The sequence below is a fragment of the Caretta caretta genome, chromosome 15, assembly GCF_965140235.1.
Source record: "Caretta caretta isolate rCarCar2 chromosome 15, rCarCar1.hap1, whole genome shotgun sequence".
Classification (NCBI taxonomy): Eukaryota; Metazoa; Chordata; order Testudines; family Cheloniidae; genus Caretta; species Caretta caretta.
Window position 1 is genome coordinate 945,634 of NC_134220.1, and position 23,193 is coordinate 968,826.

General features: G+C 45.1%; 1 protein-coding gene across 14 annotated transcripts in view; it reads left to right on the plus strand.

The window, feature by feature from the left end:
• Positions 1 to 23,193, plus strand: part of MTMR3 (myotubularin related protein 3) — a 240,851-nt gene that overhangs the window by 2,376 nt on the left and 215,282 nt on the right. The window contains exon 2 of one of the 14 annotated variants that reach the window (XM_075120156.1): positions 18,475 to 18,682. The exons of 12 other annotated variants lie outside the window; for them this stretch is intronic. The gene's annotated coding sequence lies outside the window, so the exon portion shown is untranslated. The remainder of the gene's footprint in view (positions 1 to 18,474; positions 18,683 to 23,193) is intronic. One more of the 14 variants, XM_048821233.2, reaches the window with a different exon arrangement.

Sequence of the window (23,193 nt, forward strand, 5' to 3'; positions counted from 1 at the left end):
CAAATATTACAATATGTGTCATGTTGGTTTAGCATTTTAACATAAAGCTCTAGTATTTCTGTATGTTATGGAGTTTCTCTAGCAGTTAGGTATGTAGTCCCCCTTCCTACATTCTCTAAAGGGATTTAGTTCTTTAGCTTGCTTATTTTTCCTGAAAACATAAGCCTAAATTTCTCTCTCTCTCTCAAGTGTTGATGTATGATCGTACCCTGGAGCTCCCATCTGCATTGTTACACTGCTTTAAAGATTCAAAGACCAGTGTTTAAGTGGTTTCCTCTTATGCAGGGAATTATGTTGTGCAGACTGAAAAGGAGTAATTGTGGCACCTTAGAGACTAACCAATTTATTTGAGCAAAAGCTTTCGAGAGCTACAGCTCACTTCATCAGATGCATGTAGTGGAAAATACAGTGGGGAGATGTTATATACACAGAGAACATGAAACAATGGGTGTTACCATACACACTGTAACAAGAGCGATCAGGTAAGGTGAGCTATCACCAGCAGGAGAGCGGGGCGGCGGGGGGAACCTTTTGTAGTGATGATCAAGATGGGCCATTTCCAGCAGTTGACAAAAACATCTGAGGAACAGCTCTCCTGCTGGTAATAACTCCCCTTACCTGATCACTCTTGTTACAGTGTGTATGGTAACACCCATTGTTTCATGCTCTCTATGTATTTAAAATCTCCCCACTGCATTTTCCACTACACGCATCCGATGAAGTGAGCTGCAGCCCACGAAAGTCCATGCTCAAATAAATCTGTTAGTCTCTAAGGTGCCACAAGTACTCCCCCTCTTTTTACCCATCTTCAATTACGCATCTTCTGGACCCCGTCCCCAGGAAGTGTGCCCCATGCTTTAGGAAATGCTAACTTAATTCATGACTTGTCAGACTGAAGACCTTGGCTATGAAATGTTCTCTCCTTGTTCCTTCTAATGCAAATTCTTTAAACAAGTTTATGCTGGTGTACTTTTCAAGAGAAGATGTGTAATTGAAGATGGGTAAAAAGAGGAGGAGTGCTTGTGGCACCTTAGAGACTAACAGATTTATTTGAGCATGGACTTTCGTGGGCTGCACCTCACTTCATCGGATGCGTGTAGTGGAAAATGCAATGGGGAGATTTTATATACATAGAGAGCATGAAACAATGGGTGTTACCATACACACTGTAACAAGAGTGATCAGGTAAGGTGAGTTATTACCAGCAGGAGAGCTGTTCCTCAGATGTTCTTGTCTACTGGTGGAAATGGCCCACCTTGATCATCACTACAAAAGGTTCCCCCCGCCCTGCTCTTCTGCTGGTGATAGCTCACCTTACCTGATCACTCTTGTTACAGTGTGTATGGTAACACCCATTGTTTCATATTCTCTGTGTATATAACATCTCCCCACTGTATTTTCCACTACATGCATCCGATGAAGTGAGCTGTAGCTCTCGAAAGCTTATGCTCAAATAAATTGGTTAGTCTCTAAGGTGCCACAAGTACTCCTTTTCTTTTTGCGAATACAGACTAACACGGCTGCTACTCTGAAACCAGTAAAGTGAGACTAGACTTCTATTCATACTGTTGTGTGTAGCAGCTGGGAAACTGTCAAGAATAATTTTTTGTGCTCCAGCTGCTCAGGAAAGCTATGAGTAGCACAGCACTTGGCAATGGAGGCTGGAGGAAGTGTAGAGTAACAGAGATTTGTTTCCTTTTACTGTTAATAGGTTCTGGTGGAGGTTTAGAGTGGTGGAGACTCATGTAGCAGTCAGGGAAGTTCTACAAGAAAGTAACTCATTCTCCCTTCCGGCTGCCAGGCTAGCAGTGTGGAGGCCTTAAAATGTCCCACCTACTGGCCAGAAGCTGAGATGAAAGGCAGAGTCACCTAAGTAGGATCTAGGGGACAGTAACTTGATAGGAATCCCTCATCATCCTTCAGCTTAGTCTCTGGGAGAAGTCTGCACGTTTTTCTTGCCATTTCTTGGCAAGTTTCTTGTGTGCTGGGACCTGGAATCGTCATTTTGGAAGCTAGGGTGTTGGGGAGAGGAGGGCTAGATCTTAATTAGCCTTTTTGAGTCTTAATTAGTTTTTGTTACTCTCTTCCCTTAGTTGCCTCTCTTAGAAATGCTGACATTTCACTGTTCCAAGAACAGAGCTGTTTCCTTTCATTTTTATTTCCGTTCTATTAAAAACAATTAAAAGTGTAATTTGCCTGTAACTAAACATAATCCAGTATACAAAAATCTAATGTATAGATGCCACATCAATTCTTGGAAAAAGGTATTCAAAATCTGTGACCTGCAGAATTTGAGGTTAATAGCAGATGGGTTGGCACATAAATCTAGCAACAGTGGGTCAGGTTGTTTACTGGAACCATATAAATCCCGCTTCAGTGTTCTCTCAAAATTAATATTTATTTGGATAACAATACTGAAGAGCAATAACTAATTTAAACAAATCCTGTTTTATCAAACATATGGAAATTAACAAAGTTAGTCTCCACAGAACCTGGCTTTGGCACTCTGATAGTCTCTAAAGGTTCAGTGAACATGTATATGTACTTCAATGAGACTCTGAAACTATGCTATCACTAACCTCATATTTATAACGGATAATATAGCATTCAGTTTGTGGATTCATTCAAACTGTTTTAACAAGAGATTCTTTGAACATGATTTAGTTTTATAAAAGCTCTTGGAAGAGGATGGGCAAGCAGAACCAGACCATAAATGACTATTAACTAATTGCCCATGGTTAAAGCTGTACAGTTGAGTTTGAATTTAAATTTGATACAGTTTAGGATTGAAAAGTATAGTAACAGGACACTTCAAAATGAAAAAATGTTGAAGTGGTTGTCGGAGTTTATCAGAGGATTAGATATTAGTGGAACTGGGAATAGAGAAATTTGTGTGCAGTATGTGTTTGGGGTTGGCCTTTTTACACAGGAGTAGAGGAGAGTAAAATATTATAGAAGTAGGAAAAATATAATTGTAAAACACCGTAGGGGAGTTCAGAGGCAAAGGATGGTACCTCAAACTACTTAACTAATATATTTTTTTTACGTTGATATGTCCCTTTAGTGGTAATGAAACATGCCTCTAAAAAGAGATTTATCACTGTGATGCCCTGTACCTAAGGGGAACCCCCTGAACCCCCATGTTCATCCTTATAATATGATTTTGTGGTATCCAATGCAAACGTCGGGTGTCTTCGGAAGGCTCATGAAGAGCTGAGCATTGTTATAGTAATGTTATAGGTTGTAATTTAATGTATATAATTACGAGGCTGAAAATGTGTCCTCACGGGGATTGGTCCTGCTTTGAGCAGGGGGTTGGACTAGATGACCTTCTGAGGTCCCTTCCAACCCTGATAATCTATGATTCTATGTTTTAAAACAAGCCCAGGTAGTTCACACCTCATCAGGGCATGTATGGGATAAGCCCAGCTCAGCCTCACAGGAACAAAGGATGCTGGCCTAGGCAACAACAAAAGGATCTGTTAGTCTCTGAGTGAGTCACCCCCCTTCCTTTTGTCATTGGATCTGTTAGTCTCTGAGTGAGTCACCCCCCTTCCTTTGGTCATTTTGGGATTGCAATGAGGTAATGCTCACCTAACTCTGAAAGGTGGGGAGCAAAGCCAAGAGGGAAGAAGGGACATGATAAAAGGAAGAGATGTTTGCCATGCTCTTCCTCTCTCTTCCACCTACATCTACAGACACCACACCAGTGCTGATCAAAGGGGCAAGCCTGACTGAAGGGCAGCCAGCCAGCCTGTGGTGAGAAGCATCTAAGTTTTGTAAGGATGTTGAAAGTGTTAAAAGCAAAACACATTCTAAGATGATCTTATTTCATTTGACCAAATCTGACTTGTTGTGCTTTAAGTGTTTATATCTATTGTAGTTAATAAATTTGTTTATTCTGCCCTGAAGCAGTGAGTTTGGTTGGAAGCGTGTCAGAGACTCCCCTTGGGATAACAAGCCTCATATATATAAATTTTTTTGTTAACATTGACAAACTCATATAAGCTTGCAGCGTCCAGCAGGAACAACTGGACACTGCAGGATGGAGGTTCTTAGGGTTGTGTCTGGGAGTGGAGATATTGGCTAGTGTGATTAGGTTGCACAATCCAAGCAGTGGCTGGCCAAAAGTGCTCACTCAAGTAGCTGTGAGCAGCTTACATGCTAGAGCAGACAGCTAGGTGGGCAAACTATGGCCTGGGGGCCGAATCCAGCCCCTCAGGGCTTTGGATCTAGCCCACGGAATTGCCACTCCCGTGGCGCCACGGGCCCTGCGCCACTCTCAGAAGTGGCCGGCACCACGTCCCTGGGGGAGGGGGGTAGAGGGCTCCGTGTGCTGCCCTTGCCTGTGGATACCTCCCCTGAAGCTCCCATTGGCCAGGAACGGGGAACCGCAGCCACTGGGAGCTTCGGGGGAGGTACTCACAGGCAAGGGCAGCACGCTCAGCCCTCTTTCCCCCCCCCGTCCCCCAGGAGCTGCAGGGATGTGCTGCTGGCTGCTTTGTGGCGCGGGGCCAGGGCAGGCAGGCAGGTGCATGCGTCCGCTACCCCGAAGCCGCTCCAGGTAAGTGGCGCCAGGCTGGAGCCCGAACCCCTCCTGCACCCGCACCTCAACTCCCTGCCTTGAGTCTCTGCCTGCACCTCAACCCCCTGCTGCACCCCGCACTCCTCCTGCACCCCAACCCCTGCCCTGAGCCCCCTGCCGCACCCTGCACTCCTGCCCTCAGCTCCCTCCCGCACTGTGCACTTCCTCCTGCACCCCAATCCCCTTGCCCTGACCCCCTTCCTGCACACCACACTCCCTCCTGCACCCCAACCCCCTGACCCAGCCCTACATTCATGGTCCTGCAAGCAATTTCCCTACCCAGATGTGGCCCTTGGGCCAAAAAGTTTGTCCACCACTGAGCTAGAGGTTGTGCATGAACAGCCCGGGAGTGGGGGTTCTCACAGCAGAGCAGGGTAAGGGTGCCTCCCAGAGTCAAGGATTGGAGTGGCCTAACAGATCACCGGTCCGAATAACACCAGGGGAACGTCAATATCACTGAGCAATAAAAAGAAATGTGTACAGTGTTGTTGTCTTGACTCAAAATCAAATGAAATTGTTATAGGGTAAAATAGAAAATAGACTCCTGGTTTCAATTTCTACTTTAAAATATAAACATCAATTAAAATGTTTCCTGAGTTTGCTCCTATGCTGCCAATTGAAATCTTCACAGGTTCGCAAAAATACCTGTAAAATTGTAACTAGAAAGCAGTAAGGAATCGTGAAGTCAAGGGACCTAGATCTAAAGTAGACTTTCAGGCTCTAGTACAGAAACAGTCATCAGGTAAACTTGGAAGAAAATATCTAATTAGGCTTTCTTGCTTGCTTGTCCATCATGTGTTGCTGTGGTTTTCAGTGCTCTCGCCCACCTTTTTAAAAAAGAGATTTCTCTGTCATTACTCTTTTTTTAACTTCTGTAGCTCTGCAGACTGCCTTGTGTTATGTTTATCTTTAAAACAGTGTGAGTAGTCATGAACTTCCTTACTGGTGATGCTGGTGTAGTCTTCCTGTTTCTTCTGTGATATTTTCTTCAGATTGTCTTCCGATGTATATGAATAGTGCGATATTGACTTGTTGGGGATGTGCATCAAATTCTGTTTAGAGGGATTAGGAGACTAGTCTCAAAACACAAGCTTTAGTGTAACTTTTTGTCAAATAAAAGTAGTCCTATCAACACTTTGCCTCTAAACTGCAGTAGCAACAGAGATCCATGTTCATATAGTTCTAGATTGTTTTGGACCATCACTGGGGACAGAACTGGAAAATGAGATTTTTATTTGGGGAACTGGTATGCAGAATTAAGTGAACATCTGAAATTCTGCACACAGATGAGATCTTTGAGATCAGAAAATAATCCCCAATTTTGTAGAGGTAGATCCTAGTTTGAGGGCTTAGTGTACTTCTGCTCTTGTTCCTCTATTCTGTTGCCACAGCTTTATTGTTGACTAAATGATTAATATATCTAAAAAATGAAGCTATTCACAAGTTTGTCTGAATTCCCTCCTTCTCCTTAAACAAATCCTTACCTTTTTGTTTTCATAAACATCCATTTTTTTTAATGGCTTGGGCTTTTCATTCATTTAGAAATGTTTGATAAACCATTACATCTGATTTCTGGTGTGTCTTGGAATTTTAACTAGCCATCCAGTGAATCAATGTACATATTAACTGCTACAGGAAAAGGCTTGTCTTGAAGAAATGTCATTAATGAGCTGTGTGCAACAGCTTCTGAATTTGTAAGAATATTATATACCAGAATACTCATGCTTTGTTTCAGCAACTTTTTTCTTGATGAATCTTTGTGAGTAATCTATACATCATACAGTGCCACGAGCAGGGGTTGAAATTTTTTTACCCAGTACTTACTGGATGGGGGGCAAACTGTCATCCTGTTCACAATTTTATTATTTTAAATTGTATACATTCAGGTTTTAAGTTCTCATTTCTTGCTGTGCATCATTATCAAAATCCCCCCCTTTTGTCTCTCCCTGCTGCATAACTTTGTCCATGCTGTCTCTAGCTTTATTTGTATTGCAGTAGCACCTAGGGACCCTAATAAGACCAGGGTCCTACTGTGCTTAAGCACTTTACAAACCAAAGATTGTGAGATCCTCTGATCAGGAACTATCTAGGCTTAAATGCCACTACTAGGCTTTCTCTCTCCTTCCATATTTTTTCCAGCCCATCAATCTGAATCCTTTCAAAGGCTTCTACCATCCACTGAGTTAAGTTCAAGTTCTTGGTCTTCCCCTACAAGGTCCTAAGTAATGTTGACCTTGCATACATATGACCTCTTCTCTCCCACGTTTTTGCCTTTGCCTCTTGTATTGTACAATCACATTCACCTTGAACAACCTCTTCTGTTGAAATCCTTCTGCCCTGACCTTGTTTTTATCTGTTCCACGTTCTCTCCCTACCTCAGTGCCATCTTTCTCTTTCCCAAAGAATGATTTGAAGTCCTTTTCTCCTCTGTAAGGCTTACATAACTTTTAGTTAGATTTTTTTTTTTTTTTTTTGGTTTGGGGATTCCAACTATCTTCCAAGCCTATTTGTAACTTAGCTAATAACGGAAACTATAGAGTATGTCCCTTTTGTGGGCTGTGTACCCTGGGAGTGAGAGAGCCTAGTGTTGGACTAATTAATACTCAGGGTTCCTTTATGAATTTTGTGAAAAAAATTGAATACTTTCATCTTTTGTACATTGGTGAAGTGGTCACAATTCATAATGCGAGGAAAACTAATGGACCCCCATCTTGAAATAGTGGAGAAACATAACCGAGGCCAGAAGAGATTGATGTAAAAAGGCTAACAAAACCATTTGTCTGAATGGAGTCCTGCTAGGCATCTCTTCTAATCCATCTGATTCTGAGATGAAACCTGAAGTGGTGTACACACATTTGGACATACTGTTTCACTTTGATATCTTCTCCAATAACAGAAAAGGGCAATGAGGATAATAGCTGCAGGAGCTGTAACTGAGAGGTTGGGAAATCAGATGTATATTAGTGGCATTAATTTTATACTTAAGTGGGATTGCAAAATTTTAGGAAGGAAAAAAATATTCCCTCTTCTGTGTGTAGTGAGGACGATTAGACCCTTGGCCTCTAAATGCTTTCCCATTCCCCAGCTGGTATTGAACAGCTCCTTCAACCACTATTTGTGGCCTTAGACATAGAAGTGCTCCTTACCAGCCATGTGGAGAGGACAGAACTGTCTTGCAGAGGAGTGGGGGGAAGAATTTAAAACTGAAGAATCTGTAATATTGAGTTATGGAGGGGAATAGGGATAAATGATAGTTTTCCAAGCTATCCTTGTAGAGTGGAAGGGAGGGATGAAGGTCACCATGCAGCACACTGGAGTTCCTCTTATGTGACCAATAATACCGAAGTTGCATGAGGCTGTATGTCTTAAATTCCTCCTCAGAGTTCCAGGCAGCAGAGAGTTCATGAGCTGAGGTCAGCTCCCAGCAAATTGTCTGCTGGTTTAGCCTTGTCTGCCCTACCGTACAGACTGGGATTCTTTCCTGGGGCTTCTGCACAACTGCAAGCAAGGCTCCGAAGTGTCACTTTCTCCACAATCATGCACTCAACTTAAAACCCCAATAGGAAAAGAGGAGATCAAAACCTTAATGACTGAGGTGTTCATCAAGTGGCTAACATGAAGCTATATTCAAAAGGGTAATATGAACAAAACTAAGAGCATGAACTGACAATACAGTAACAAAGGACAGGGCGTGAAGGGAGTTTAAGAGCAGTTTATTTGCACAGAAGATAATTGTGTAGAACAAACTATTCATGATTGCTGTTCCTATTGTGGCCTTTAATATATTTTAAAAACAGACAAGTACAGGTTCATCTGCACAGTACATAGATGGGCTGATCATAGTTTCATTTTTATCCTCAGATACTGACATTAAATTAACAGTAACTTTTCAGATTTTAGTTTTGGATGCACAGAGGGAGTAAGCAACTGTCTTCACCAATTGATCCACTGTCTGAATGACTTTAATTTTGATGGGTAACCATCGCCTTTTAGCACTTTAACTTGAGTATGGAACTGGGGCCCAGTTGTGGCATCCTCCAGCTTTGGTAGCAGATCCTGGAGAAATAGTTGTTTTTTCTCTAGGGTGTGCTGGTATGTGCGGACCGGGAGCCTCACTTCCAGCAGACTTCCTCATGCTCTCAGAAGTGGTTCCTGGAAGAAGAGGCCCATAGCAGCTTGATCACTTCCTTTAATCTCTTGTGGCAGCACTGTATCTAGGAGAGTGTGCCAATGGCATCTCTGTTCATTGAATTTGAATTGGCAAATGTGTTGAAACTTATACCAAAAACAGATGTGGGATGCCACATAGCTCTGCCAGCCTGGTTATAATAAATAATTTAGGGCATTTATCTGGTCAAGTGTTGGTGATTGAGACCTCTGCATTCACATAGGTCAACACTGATTTGTTACAGCTAATCAAATTAGCTACAGTGTAGTATGTGTAGAGCATGTTCTCTTTTGAATACTTTCAATGCCATTACACTATTAATGAACTGCGAATCTTCAAAATAACCTATTTAAAGTTTATAAGAAGGACTAGAGGTGACTTTCATGAAAATCCATTGCTCCAAAGATGGAGACTACTGGGTTCAGCTGCACACACTGTGTCCCAAAGGCAGCTTTGCTGAAAAGTTTTTCCTTGACCTGTATCAGAAGGGGAAGATTCTCCGAGCAGTGGCAGGGTTTCTTGGCTGAGCAATAGATCTACAACAGAGCCGGACTGTTATACTAAGCCCTGGTCTGTCTACACTACGAGTTTAGGTTGAATTTAGCAGCGTTAGATCGATTTAATCTTGCACCCGTCTACATGACGAAGCCATTTACTTCGACTTAAAGGGCTCTTAAAATCGATTTCTGTACTCCTCCCCCGACGAGGGGATTAGCGCTGAAATCGACCTTGCCAGGTCGAATTTGGTGTACTGTTGTCGCAATTCGACGGTACTAGCCTCTGGGAGCTATCCCAGAGTGCTCCATTGCACTGCTCTGGACAGCGCTCTCAACTCAGATGCACTGGCCAAGTAGATAGGAAAAGGCCTGTGAACTTTTGAATCTCATTTCCTGTTTGGCCAGCCTGGCAAGCTGCAGGTGAGTGCAGATCTCATCAGCAGAGGTGACCATGATGGAGTCCCAGAATTGCAAAAGAGCTCCAGCCTGGACCGAATGGGAGGTACGGGATCTGATCGCTGTATGGGGAGACGAATCTGTGCTATCAGAACTCCGTTCCAAAAGACGAGATGCCCAAACGTTTGAAAAAATCTCCAAGGGCATGAAGGACTGAGGCTAAACAGGGACCTGCAGCAGTGCCACGTAAACTTAAGGAGCTGAGGCAAGCCTACCGAAAAACCAGAGAGGCAAACGGCTGCTCAGAGTCAGAGCCCCAGACATGCCGCTTCTATGATGAGCTGCATAGCATTCTAGGGGGTGCAGCCACCACTACCCCACCCCTGTGCTTTGACTCTGTCAATGGATTATCATGCAACAGGGATGCACATTTTGGGGACAAGGAAGATGATAGTGCACAGCAAGCAAGCAGAGAAAACGTTTTCCCCGAGAGCCAGGAACTTTTTCTCACCCTGGACCTGGAGCCAGTACCCCCCGAACCCACCCAAGGCGGGCTCCCGGACCCGCCAGGTGAAGGGACCTCTGGTGAGTGTAGCTTTGTAAATATAATACATGATTTAAAAGCAAGCGTGTCTAATGATTAATTTGCAGCCAGTACAGCTACTGGAAAAGTCTGTTAACATGTCTGGGGACGGAGCGGAAATCCTCCAGGGACATCTCTATAAAGCTCTCCTGGATGTACTCCCAAAGCCTTTGCAAAAGGTTTCTGGGGAGGGCAGCCTTATTCCATCCTCCAGTGTAGGACGCTTTACCACCCCAGGCCAGTAGCACGTTGTCTGGAATCATTGCATAACAAAGCATGGCAGTGTATGGTCCCGGTGTTTGCTGGCATTCAAGCAACATCCATTCTTTATCTCTCTGTGTTATCCTCAGAGTGATATCATTCATGGTCACCTGGTTGAAATAGGGGAATTTTATTAAGGGGATATTCAGAGGTGGCCGTTCCTGCTGGGCGGTTTGTCTGTGGCTAAACAGAAATCTTCTCCGCTGTTAGCCACGCAGTGGGAGGAGGGGTGAAGTGATCATTCCAGAGAATTGTTTGTGTGTGGGGGGGTTTAGTTGGGTTTGTGCTGCATGTTAACTCGAAAATCGCAGCCCCTCCTTTTAAATTGCCAGCCCATTTTAAAAGGCCAACCCAATGGCTGTTTGGTATGGGAAATGAGGACGCTGCTGTTTGAAACCATTCCCACATGTTATGAAGGTTAAAGAAGCCAAAAGACTGTGGCTTACCATGGCTGTCTGCAAGCCGAATTCAGTTGCCCGCCAGCCCTGCGTGTGTGATATCTCACACCAAACCGGCAGACCCTCAATGTAAGAAGCAAAATGCAACCTTGTACTGAATACACATATGCTATGTAATGTTAACAGGAAGCAGTTGTGGCACCTTAGAGACTAACCAATTTATTTGAGCATGAAGTGAGCTGTAGCTCATGAAAGCTTATGCTCAAATAAATTGGTTAGTCTCTAAGGTGCCACAAGTACTCCTTTTCTTTTTGTTAACAGGAAGGTTCATCCTGAAAGAGTCTACCCATTGTTCTCTAAAATTTATTTTTTTAACTACTACTTTCCCTTTTTTTTCCCCCTCCCGCAGCTGCAAATGTTTCAACGCTCACCCTATCATCTCCGTCCCAGAGGCTAGCGAAGATTAGAAGGTGAAAAAAACCACACTCGCGATGAAATGTTCTCTGAGCTCATGCAGTCCTCCCACACTGAAGGAGCCCAGCAGAATGCATGGAGGCAGACTATGTTAGAGTCCAGGACAGCACAATATGAACGCGAGGACAAGTGGCAGGTTGAAGATAATAAGTGGTGGGTTCAAGATGATAGGTAGTGTCAGCTTGCAGACAGAAGGCAGGAGTCAATGCTGAGGCTACTGGAGGATCAAACTGATATGCTCTGGCGTATGGTTGAGGTGCAGGAGAGGCAGCATGAGCACAGACTGCTGCTATAGCCCCTGCATAACCAACTGCCCTCCTCCCCAAGTTCCATAGCCTCCTCACCCAGACGCCCAAGAACACAGTGGGAGGGCCTCCGGGCACCCAACCACTCCACCCTAGAGGACTGCCCAAGCAACAGAAAGCTGGCATTCAATAAGTTTTGAAGTGCAGTGTGGCCTTGTTCTTCCCTCCTCCCCCACCCTTCCCGGGCTACCTTGGCAGTTATCCCCCTATTTGTGTGATGAATTAAGAAAGAATGCATGAATTTGAAGCAACAATGACTTTATCGCCTATGCAAGTGGTGATCGAAGGGGGGAGGGGAGGGTGGTTTGCTTATAGGGAAGTAGAGTGAACCAAGGGGCCGGGGTTTTCATCAAGGAGAAACAAACAGAACACAAAGTAAAACTATTTCCCCATGTTTATCCCCACCCCGCACTGTTCCTCAGATGTTCTTGTCAACTGCTGGAAATGGCCCACCTTGATTATCACTACAAAAGGTCCGCCCCCCCCCCCCCCCCCCGCGGGTAATAGCTCACCTTAAGTGATCACTCTGGTTACAGTGTGTATGGTAACACCCATTGTTTCATGTTCTCTATGTATATAAATCTCCCCACTGTATTTTCCACTGAATGCATCCGATGAAGTGAGCTGTAGCTCTCGAAAGCTTATGCTCAAATAGATTTCATAGAATCATAGAATAACAGAGTTGGAAGGGACCTCTGGAGGCCATCTAGTCCAATCCCCTGCCCAGAGCAGGACCAATCCCAACTAAATCATCCCAGCCAGGGCTTTGTCAAGCCTGACCTTAAAAACTTCTAAGGAAGGGGATTCCACCACCTCCCTAGGTAACGCATTCCAGTGTTTCACCACCCTCATAGTGAAAAGGTTTTTCCTAATATCCAACCTAACCCTCCCCCACTGCAACTTGAGACCATTACTCCTTGTCCTGTCATCTGCTATCACTGTGAATAGTCTAGATCCATCGTCTTTGGATCCACCTTTCAGGTAGTTAAAAGCAGCTATCAAATCCCCCCTCATTCTTCTCTTCCGTAGACTAAACAATCCCAGTTCCCTCAGCCTCTCCTCATAACTCATGTGTTCCAGTCCCCTCATCATTTTTGTTGCCCTTCGCTGGACCCACTCCAATTTCTCCACATCCTTCTTGTAGTGTGGGGCCCAAAACTGGACACAGTACTCCAGATGAGGCCTCACCAATGTCAAATAGAGGGGAACGATCACATCTCTCGATCTGCTGGCAATGCCCCTACTTATACACCCCAAAATGCCATTGGCCTTCTTGGCAACAAAGGCACACTGTTGACTCATATCCAGCTTCTCATCCACTGTCACCCGTAGGTCCTTCTCTGCAGAACTGCTGCCTAGCCATTCGGTCCCTAGTCTGTAGCGGTGCATTGGATTCTTCCGTCCTAAGTGCAGGACTCTGCACTTGTCCTTGTTGAACCTCATCAGATTTCTTTTGGCCCAGTCCTCCAATTTGTCTAGGTCCCTCTGTATCCTATCCCTACCCTCCAGCATATCTACCACTCCTCCCAGTTTAGTATCATCCGCAAACTTGCTGAGGGTGCAATCCACACCATCCTCCAGATCATTAATGAAGATATTGAACAAAACTGGCCCCAGGACCGACCTTTGGGGCACTCCGCTAGATACCGGCTGCCAACTAGACATGGAGCCATTGATCGCTACCCATTGAGCCCGACCATGTAGCCAACTTTCTACCCACCTTGTAGTGCATCCATCCAGCCCATGCTTCTTTAACTTGCTGACAAAAATACCGTGGGAGAGCGTGCCAAAAGCTTTGCTAAAGTCGAGGAATAACATGTCCACTGCTTTCCCTTCATCCACAGAACCAGTTGTCTCATCATAGAAGGCAATTAGATTAGTCAGGCATGACTTGCCCTTGGTGAATCCATGCTGACTGTTCCTGATCACTTTCCTCTCCTCTAAGTGCTTCAGAATTGATTTCTTGAGGACATACTCCATGATTTTTCCGGGGACTGAGGTGAGGCTGACCGGCCTGTAGTTCCCAGGATCATCCGTCTTCCCTTTTTTAAAGATGGCCACTACATTAGCCTTTTTCCAATCTTCCGGGACTTCCCCTGATTGCCATGAGTTTTCAAAGATAATGGCCAATGGCTCTGCAGTCACATCCGCCAATTCCTTTAGCACTCTCGGATGCAATGCATCCGGCTCCATGGACTTGTGCACGTTCAGTTTTTCTAAATAGTCCCGAACCACTTCTTCCTTCACAGAGGGCTGGCCACCTCCTCCCCATGCTGTGCTGCCCAGTGCAGTAGTCTGGGAGCTGACCTTGTTCGTGAAGACAGAGGCAAAAAAAGCATTGAGTACGTTAGCTTTTTCCACATCCTCTGTCACTAGGTTGCCTCCCTCATTTAGTAAAGGACCCACACTTTCCTTGGCTTTCTTCTTATTGCCAACATACCTGAAGAAACCCTTCTTGTTACTTTTAACATCCCTCGCTAGCTGCAACTCCAGGTGTGATTTAGCCTTCCTGATTCCATTCCTACATGCCCGAGCAATATTTATATACTCATCCCTGGTCATTTGTCCAACCTTCCACTTCTTGTAAGCCTCTTTTTTGTGTTTAAGATCAGCAAGGATTTCACTGTTAAGCCAAGCTGGTCACCTGCCATATTTACTCTTCTTTCTACACATCGGGATGGTTTGTCCCTGTAACGTCAATAAGGATTCTTTAAAATACAGCTAGCTCTCCTGGACTCCTTTCCCCCTCATGTTATTTTTCCAGGGGATCTTGCCCATCAGTTCCCTGAGGGAGTCAGAGTCTGCTTTTCTGAAGTCCAGGGTCCGTATTCTGCTTTCCTTTCTTCCTTGTGTCAGGATCCTGAACTCAACCATCTCATGGTCACTGCCTCCCAGGTTCCCATCCACTTTTGCTTCCCCTATTAATTCTTCCCGGTGTGTGAGCAGCAGGTCAAGAAGAGCTCCGCCCCTGGTTGGTTCCTCCAGCACTTGCACCAGGAAATTCTCCCCTACCGTTTCCAAAAACTTCCTGGATTGTCTGTGCACCGCTGTATTGCTCTCCCATCAGATATCGGGGTGACTGAAGTCCCCCATGAGAACCAGAGCATGCGATGTAGTAGCTTCTGCGACTTGCCGGAAGAAAGCCTCGTCCACCTCATCCCCCTGGTCCGGTGCTCTATAGCAGACTCCCACCACGACATCACCCTTGTTGCTCACGCTTCTAAACTTAATCCAGAGACTCTCAGGTTTTTCTGCAGTTTCATACTTGAGCTCTGAGCAGTCATACTGCTCCCTTACATACAGTGCAACTTCCCCACCTTTTCTGCCCTGCCTGTCCTTCCTGAACAGTTTATACCCATCCATGACAGTTCTCCAGTCATGCGAGTTATCCCACCCAGTCTCCGTTATTCCAATCACATCATAATTCCCTGACTTTGCCAGGACCTCCAGTTCTCCCTGCTTGTTTCCCAGGCTTCGTGCATCTGTGTATAGGCACTTGAGATAACCCGCTGATCGCCCCTTGTTCTCAGTATGAGGCAGGAGCCCTCCCCTCTCTCACACTCCTGCTCGTGCTTCCTCCTGGTATCCCACTTTCCCACTTACTTCAGGGCTTTGGTCTCCTTCCCCCGGTGAACCTAGTTTAAAGCCCTCCTCACTAGGTTAGCGAGCCTGCTCGTGAAGATGCTCTTCCCTCTCTTCGTTAGGTGGAGCCCGTCTCTGCCTAGCACTCCTCCTTCTTGGAACACCATCCCATGGTCGAAGAATCCAAAGCCTTTTCTCTGACACCACCTGCATAGCCATTCATTGACTTCCACGATTCGACGATCCCTACCCCGGCCTTTTCCTTCCATGGGGAGGATGGACGAGAACACCACTTGTGCCTCATACTCCTTTATCCTCCTTCCCAGAGCCACGTAGTCTGCAGTGATCCGCTCAAGGCCATTCTTGGCAGTATCATTGGTGCCCGCGTGGAAAAGCAGGAAGGGGTAGCGAACCAAGGGCTTGATGAGTCTTGGCAGACTCTCCGTCACATCGCGAATCTTAGCCCCTGGCAAGCAGCAGATTTCTCTGTTTTCCTGGTCAGGGCGGCAGATAGATGACTCAGTCCCCCTGAGGAGAGAGTCTTCGACCACCACCACCCGCCTCCTTCTCTTGGGAGTGGTGGTCGTGGAACCCCCAACCTTAGGACCGTGCATCTCATGCCTCCAATCGGCGGAGTCTCCTTCTGCTCCCTTCCCTCAGATGTATCATCTGGGCCACTCCCCGCAGTGGTACCTGTGGAGAGAACATGAAAACGGTTGCTTACCCGTATCCGTGTTGCTGGTACATGGATGTTCCCCCTTCTTCTTCTGGAGGTCACATGTTGCCAGATTTCTTCACCGTCCTCCTGTCCGCGCTGCGCAGCCTGCTCTGACTCTTCAGAACCTTGTGCCCGTAGAAGCGCATCCTGACGCCTGTCCAGGAAATCCTCAGTTTCTCTGATGCAACGCAGGGTCGATACCTGTTGTTCCAGACCTTGAACCTTCTCTTCCAATATGGAGACCAGCTTGCACTTTGTGCACACAAAGTCGCTTCTGTCCTCTGGAAGAAAGACAAACCTGGCACATCCAGTGCAGGTCACAACAGTTGAACACCCCCCATCTATCTTACCTTCCTACTATGAGCTTCCTCAGGAGATGCAGTAATTACTCAGAGAAGTCATTAGGGTGTAAGCCTCAGTAGGCTCACTCCAGGCAAACTCCTGCTGTTTGCTGTTCTGCTGTCCCCCGCTGCTCAGCTGGTTCCCCGCCGCTCAGCTGGTTCGCAGAGCGCCGGCTTTTTTAAACAGCCAGGATCACCTGAAACAAACACTCCCAACTCCTGCCCTTTTCAGCCAACCAATCAAGCACTCACTCAAACTTTCAAGTTTGAGTTAGTTTCTAAGGTGCCACAAGTCCTCCTTTTCTTTTTGCGAATACAGACTAACACGGCTGCTACTCAGAAACAGAACTGTCACATCGTAGCTTGGCCAGTCATGAAACTGGTTTTCAAAGCTTCTCTGACGCACAGCGCGCCCTCCTGTACTCTTCTAACCGCCCTGGTGTCTGGCTGCGAGTAATCAGCGGCCAGGCGATTTGCCTCAACCTCCCACCCCGCCATAACATCTCTTCCTTACTCTCTCAGATATTGTGGAGCACACAGCAAGCAGTAATAACAATGGGAATATTTCAGAGTAACAGCCGTGTTAGTCTGTATTCGCAAAAAGAAAAGGAGTACTTGTGGCACCTTAGAGACTAACCAGTTTATTTGAGTATAAGCTTTCGTGAGCTACATCCGATGAAGTGAGCTGTACACGAAAGCTTATGCTCAAATAAATTGGTTAGTCTCTAATGGGAATATTGGTTTCGCTGAGGTCTAACCGAGTCAGTAAACTGCGCAGGCATCCAAATGCACATTCTATCACCATTCTGCACTTGCTCAGCCTATAGTTGAACAGCTCCTGAATACTGTTCAGGCTGCCTGTGTATGGCTTCATGAGCCATGGCATTAAGGGGTAGGCTGGGTCACCAAGGATAACTGTAGGCATTTCAACATCCCCAACGGTTATTTTCTGGTCTGGGAAGAAAGTCCCTTGCTGCAGCTGTTGAAACAGACCAGCATTCCTGAAGATGTGAGCGTCATGTACCTTTCCCGGCCATCCCCCATTGATGTTGGTGAAACGTCCCTTGTGATCCACCAGTGCTTGCAGCACCATTGAAAAGTACCCCTTTCGTTTTATGTACTAGCTGCCTTGATGCCAAGATAGGGATATGGGTTCCGTCTATTGCCCCACTACAGTTAGGGAATCCCATTGCAGCAAAGCCATCCACTATGACCTGCACGTTTCCCAGAGTCACTACCCTTGATAGCAGCAGCTAAGTGATTGTGTTGGCTACTTGGATCACAGCAGCCCCCACAGTAGATTTGCCCACGCCAAATTGATTCCTGACTGACCAGTAGCTGTCTGGCGTTGCAAGCTTCCAGAGGGCTGTCGCCACTCGTTTGTGAACTGTGAGGGCTGCTCTCATCTTGGTATTCTTGCGCTTCAGGGTAGGGGAAAGCAAGTCACAAAGTTCCATGAAAGTGCCCTTATGCATGTGAAAGTTTCGCAGCCATTGGGAATCGTCCCAGACCTGCCAACACTATGTGGTCCCACCAGTCTGTGCTTGTTTCCAGGGCCCGGAATCAGCGTTCCATGGCATGAACTTGCCCTATTGCCACCATGATGTCCACATTGCTGGGGCCCATACTTTGAGAGAAGTCTGTGTCCATGTCATCATCACTCTCCTCACTGCACTGCCGTTGCCTGCTCGCCTGCTTTTGCAGGTTCTGGTTCTGCATATACTGCTGGATAGCGCGTGTGGTGTTTAGAACAGTCATAACTGCCGCGGTGATCTGAGCGGGCTCCATGCAGGAGAATAGAGTGGCAGTGGAAGTGGCGGATGGATGGTGATGCTGACAGCAGTATGGCGCCTGCGCTGAAAAAGTCGTAAAACGATTGTTGGCCATTTCTTTCACGGGAGGGGGGAACAAGGGGTAGGCTGGCAGCAGATGGTGCAGTACACCTGCTAGCTGTCATAGTCTCCTGGGTGCTCGCAGTGATGCTGGCTGGGAGAGCAGCCTGAGGCAGAATGCCCCCCTCAAGGATTGAGGTCATAACCCTGGGTTTAGCAGGCCAATGGTCAAACCACTGAGCTATCCCTCTGCCAATATTCCAGGGAGGACTGAATCTCCATTAGACAAAACTTAAAGAAGAGAATGACCTGAGTCACTCCCATTTATGTCCAGGCACCCCTGATCGACCTCACCGAGGCTGGCTCAGAGCATCCAGGCGACGACGAGGACAGCTACCAGTCGTAATGCACCATCTGCTGCCACAAGGGAATGAGCTGCTGCTGTGTAGCAATGCAGTCCCACGTCTGCCAGCACCCAGGAGACTTATGGTGACGTTGAGCTGAGCAGGCTCCATGCTTGCCATGGTATGGCGTCTGCACGGGTAATCCAGGAAAAAAGGCGTGAAACGATTGTCTACCGTTGCTTTCTCGGAGGGAGGGAGGAGGGGCCTGACGACATGTACCCAGAACCACCAGCGACAATGTTTTTTGCCCCATCAGGCATTGGGATCTCAACCCAGAATTCCAGTGGTCGGCGGAGACTGCGGGAACTGTGGGTTAGCTACCCACAGTGCAAGGCTCTGGAAGTCGATGCTTGGCTCGGTACTGTGGACGCAGTCCGCTGACTTAATGGTCTTAAGTGGGGACACACACAATCGACGCTATAAAATTGATTTCTAAAAAATCAACTTCTATAAATTTGACCTAATTTCATAGTGTAGACATAGCTTAAGACAAGTAATTTAACTTTATTAAGGCTGGCTGAATCTGTTGTGTTTAAAATGTTTTGATTTACATCCCCGCCACATGTGAAGGTAAACAATCGTGCATCCTTGTTGGATGTTAAATGAACATATTTGTAGCTGCAGAATTTTTGGCTTTTTTCATCATTCCCATGTAACTATTAAGCAGCCTTTTGGCATTTTCTTAAGAATGGATAAATCTAACTACACTACATGAGTGAATAGTCCGTGTAATGATCAGAAAGGCAAACTCTCTGAAATCTCTGAGCATATTGGGTTTTTGTCTTTCAATTATGTGGTGGAATGTGGATCTGTTAGTCATGAGTCTAAGCAAATAGCATATTTGGGGAAAGTTCAAGAACTGAATTTTCTCAGTGACCACTGCTGTTCATACTGCTGGTGACAGCAAATTCCAGTCAATGGGTCATTACGTTCTGGTTGGATACCCATTATAATTAAATCATTCTCTTTGTCTATGTTCAGTGAACCTTCTTTATTAGACTAACTCTCACAGGAAGATAATGTACCTTTTCATTTTGGAGAGAGTCCTAGTGGTGTCTCTTTGGCAGGGCAAGGTAAACATTTTGATGTCTGCGTTCTGCCCACTGACATTCCTTGTAGGTTTTGGTTTGTGGATTATAGTTTGGGTACATGGTGCTGCATTGTACAGTACAGTAGTTTGTTTGTGTGGGTGTTTTTGCTTTGAACTGGAATCTTGGTTAATCCCTTCATACTCCAATGCGAGCATCATATGATTTGGAGGTGTTTGTTTAGTTCACACAATGCTGCAGAGCTTCTCCTTTTCCTCTAGTTTTGATCTACTTAAAAACACTGAAAATCTGGGAATCTTCAGTCATGGAAATATCCACATCTGTTGAATTCTTAATAAGTTCTCAATGATTCATGTTGCTTTCGGGTTTCACTCATGTTTCAGATCTCTCCTGTTCGTAAAAACCTGCATCTCATACAATCATCTGTGATACTAACTTTCTTAGCATTGCAAAACTAGAGTCTCCTCAGTAAAAAACATCTAAACTGGACTTAAAGGGGAAATCTAATTGAAGTCTGGCTCCGTTCATATGTCACAAATTTGTAGTATTTCACTGTTCAAAAAAATTTCCCTTTTCCAGAAAAAGAAGCAGACCTGCCAGGTGAAAGGAATATTTAAAAAAAAAAATGTAGTAAAGAGGTGTGATAAATATTATGTGACACCTTTAAAATCCTGTTGCCATAAATAGGTTTGCACAGATGTAACTGAGTGAAACTTGGTAAACAAGTATGATGCATAAGGGAATACAATCCAGCTCTTGTGTTGGCTCTGGAGTTCTAGCAAGAGTAAGGCCATGTAGCGAGCTTACACAGCTGTATGCTGTAAGATCACTTGTGTAGCCACTCTCTGCCTATATAAAACCGGTCCTGTCAATATGAAACCACGTCAGTGAGCAGCAGTAGTGATGTCGGCAGGAGGAGCACTCCCACCACGCTGTGCACACTACCACTTATGCCGGTAAAACTTACATCGCTTGGGGTATATGTGTATTTTCACACCGCTGAGTGACAAAAGTTTTGCCGACATAAGTGGTAGTGTAGACATAGAATCATAGAATATTGGGGTTGGAAGGGACCTCAGGAGGTCATCTAGTCCAACCCACTGCTCAAAGCAGGACCAATCCCCAACTAAATCATCCCAGCCAGGGCTTTGTCAAGCCTGACCTTAAAAACCTCTAAGGAAGGAGATTCCACCACCTCCCTAAGTAACCCATTCCAGTGCTTCACCACCCTCCTAGTGAAATAGTTTTTCCTAATATCCAACCTAAACCTCCCCCACTGCAACTTGAGACCATTACTCCTTGTCCTATCATCTGCTACCACTGAAAACAGTCCAGATCCATCCTCTTTGGAACCCCCTTTCAGGTAGTTGAAAGCATCTGTCAAATCCCCCCTCATTCTTCTCTTCTGCAGACTAAATTATCTCAGTTCCTTCAGCCTCTCCTCATAAGTCATGTGCTCCAGCCCCCTATTCATTTTTGTTGCCCTCTGCTGGACTCTTTCCAATTTTTCCACATCCTTGTAGTGTGGGGCCAAAAATTGGACACAGTACTCCAGATGAGGCCTCACCAATCCTGAATAGAGGGGAATGATCACGTCCCTCATCTGCTGGCAATGCTCCTACTTATACAGCCCAAAATGCTGTTAACCTTCTTGGCAACAAGGGCACACTTCATTGACGTAGCCTAACTTTGCTTGGAGTACCTTCAGTAGTGGGCTCGACTCCTGGGACATCTCTGAACACTGAGGCTGCTTTTTTTCTATTTTTGTGTGTGTTTAAAGTGTAATTAGAGTATGGCTCTTAAACTGAAGTAAATGCAGATCTTGGTGGGAGACTCTAGTCCATGTGCTTTGTACCTTGCTTGCTATGCCAACTGGAGAATCTCTTGCCTTTCCAACCAATGTTTCGTTACAGGGCAGTTTAAGAGGAGTTTTTCAGGTTTCAACCACTCTGCTATTCTGACCGCTCTCCAGTGTTTGCATTATTGTATAGGCAATTTTTCTGTGAGCAGTTGGGAAGGTTTACAGTAGAGAACTGTTCTATGCAGTCCATCCATTCACCTCCTGCCCCAAAAAAACCATTCCAAACTCTGATCTTTGCTTACTCTGTCATAATACTATTTGTAGTAGCAAGCTGACCCTGAAACTCCTGTTAGCCAGGTTCATTATGTTGCTGTCTTTCTCCTCTCTGAGCCTTGCATTAAGGAAATGCCTAAGTTGATATTTTAAACTGAATAAAACTTTTTACTGTTAAACTCCTGAATCTCTTTTTTAAATAGTATATGTTCAGCAAAACAAGATTTATAGTTGTGAAAGACTTTTGGCTCTGCTCAGTCTGTTTATCCTTCATTCTTCTATATCTTTAATGACAGCATGGTTTTGTGGCACAGACTCTAGTGTTTTCTGCGTTTCATTTTCAATGTGAGTTTTACTCTCATTTTGTGTCTCTTGGTTTAATAGGTATTGTTGATGTACAGATGGAAGTTCGGGTATTGGTTGGCATAATAGTAGTGTTATTCCACCAGCTCATGGCTTGTTTGCCTTTCTGACAAATGTAAACCTTGGAGAATTGTCACTTATGTGGCGATAATCATGTTGTCCTATCTTTGTCTCTAAATTTACAGCTTTATTGAGAAATAGGGCTGTTCTCATCTCACAAGTACTTGGCTATGATTAAAGGAGACCATTCTCTGAGTTGTGTAGAATTCTGACACCACCAAGATCTGGTCTACACACCAATTTTGTACTGATGCAACTATTTCTATTTCAGAGTAGCAGCCGTGTTAGTCTGTATTCGCAGAAAGAAAAGGAGTACTTGTGGCACCTTAGAGACTAACCAGTTTATTTGAGCACAAGCTTTCGTGAGCTACATCATGCGTCCGATGAAGTGAGCTGTAGCTCACGAAAGCTTGTGCTCAATTAAGTTGGTTAGTCTCTAAAGTGCCACAAGTACTCCCTTTTCTTTTTGCGAACTATTTCTATTGGTGTTTTTTAAAAAAACAAAATAGCAATATAACTACAGTCCCTAATGTGCAGTTATACTGGGGTAAAGATACCTTATACGATTATAGTGGTTCTTCCCCCCCCCCCCTTTTTTTACAACAATAGCTATACTGGTATAAAGTACTTTTTAAAATGATATAACTGCATCCACACTGGGAGGGTGATTGTGACCTAAAACTAGAGTAGTAATGTAGAACAAATTAGTTGTGTGGGACTGAAAATACTAGAAATATACGAAGTGAAGTAGGTGGCAAAATGCATCAGCTACAGAAGTTGATGGGACAGCAAAGAATACATAATTAGTGGGTCAGTTCACTTATAACATTTAGCTGTCCCAAAATGCTGTCATGTTAGCAGCAAATTTGAACAAAAAGCAACTTGTTTTGACATGTAAATATGTCTAACAGCATTCCAAATGTCTTTTGCTTCACATGCTCATGTGAAAACTGCTCTCCCGAGAGCCAGATAAGGAGCTAAATAGCCTAGTAGGGTTAAAAGCGGCAAAGAGTCCTGTGGCACCTTATAGACTAACAGACGTATTGGAGCATAAGCTTTCGTGGGTGAATACCCACTTCGTCGGATGCATGTAGTGGAAATTT